Raw genomic sequence first — 1,801 nt, 5'->3', positions numbered from 1 at the left:
ATCTACCATCTGGTGCTCCACTTCTTGTCAGGAAACCAGCTTTTCTGTAAAATAACAGCTCACATGATCAACTCTGTGAGTTCAGATGATTAAGAACTCAATATGAAAAGACATTATCATGAATTCTGATTCAGCAAGTCTTTGATTTTCTTTGACACTTTAGTGTAAAAAAGAAATCCCAGTTTTTAGTAAATATATAAAATCTTAACAATATGTGGATTTAGACTTTTGTGTTTAATTTTATACATTTTGGCAGATTTTAGAATTACTTGTGTGCATACATTAATGTGCGAAAGTCTTGAGCCACCTCCTGTTATATTTTGCTTATAAGGAGCCAGAAGTTGTTGCTATTTCTGAAGTGATCTTGATCAAAAACCACTTCAAGCTTTTCAAGAGAGACTTCCAACTTTGGCTTCTTATTTACTTGTTTTCAAGCCACAACCTTGGAAAGAAATGGGGATCTGTTGTCAGTGTTTGCAATGACAAAAGCTTCACAAAACCGCTGTATGAAAAATATAGCAGATAAACACTGAAAGGAATGTCCTTAAAAATAAGAAAATGTTGAGCAAATATTTGACGTGAGGCCAAAAATATGCATCATTGTTCACCTAATCTATCTGTGACAGCAAACATTACTTTTGTAGCTTAACAGAAATGGAAATAAAGTGATTCTTTATGGTTTCGTGTTGACAGAAAAGAGCTTCATCTTCTGAATTCAGCTGCCTTTTTGTGTGATTTAGAGGTCAAAGGTCAAATGGCTGACCTAAAAACAAACACGCGTAAAAGTGAGCTCCTGTGAGGAGTAGTCTGATAGGAGTGATTCCCCCACCCCTCAAAAAAGATTAAAATAATTTTTTAGGTTTGAAGTTCATTGTTACATGTGCTGGAGACAGTGTCACATGATGAAATCTTTCTGCAACCTGTCTCATGAAATAAAGAAAAGCCTGAACTGGTAGAATAAAGTAAACAAAGTAGAAGACTGGGCAACAGAGCAGAAACAGAACAAAAAGCTGCACAATGAGACCCTCTGCAAGTATGGAGCAGGCCAGGAGGCTAAATGATGAAAAAGCATCTAAATAAATAAAAATAAATCAATAGGCTCGTGTCTGAAGTACTGCACATGTTTCCCTGCAGGACCTTGAGCTCAACATTAGCCTCTGTTAATGTTTTTTAAGATCACCCTAAACTACCAACAACAACAGCTTTATCATTTCACTTGTGGTCAAAACACCTCTGCAGAGCTCCGTGTCTTGTAACATATACCACAAACAATGTAAGTGCAATATCACTGATGTGATTACGTTTTTTACGTAATGATGGCTGTAAATTAGATAACCGTCTGAGGAGACCTTGAATTTTATCACATCTGCAGAGCAGAAAGTTTTGGGGGGGGGGGTTATTTGGTGCTGACGCCAGTGGCTGCGCACTAACAGTTCGTCCACATTGCCACACAGACACTTGTATAACCTTTTAGATAACAGCAGGGCAGCGCTGAGCTTCTCTGAGCCAACCGCTGCCACAGACTCGTTCGCCGGCATCTCCGCCGTAGTGATTTGCTCTCTCCCGCAGTAGCCATGGGTTTCCATGTGAAAGCTCCGCCACCCTTACATAAAACGACTGACAGCGGTGAGAGCCAATCACGGCGCGGAGCGGCAGCCCCGTCACCCCGCCTTTGACCGCCACCTACGCGCCGATTGGTCCGACTCGCCGGGGAGGCCGTGTGGGCCAATCGTCGCTCGGCGGTGGGAGGAGCCTGTGAATGGGGGCTCGTTATGAGGTCATCGCTTGCGTTGCTGTCTCT

This window comes from Kryptolebias marmoratus, linkage group LG20 (assembly GCF_001649575.2).
Source record: "Kryptolebias marmoratus isolate JLee-2015 linkage group LG20, ASM164957v2, whole genome shotgun sequence".
In the NCBI taxonomy this organism is placed as follows: Eukaryota; Metazoa; Chordata; class Actinopteri; order Cyprinodontiformes; family Rivulidae; genus Kryptolebias; species Kryptolebias marmoratus.
The sequence above is the reverse complement of the archived record's forward strand: the minus strand, read 5'-3'. Positions refer to the sequence as shown.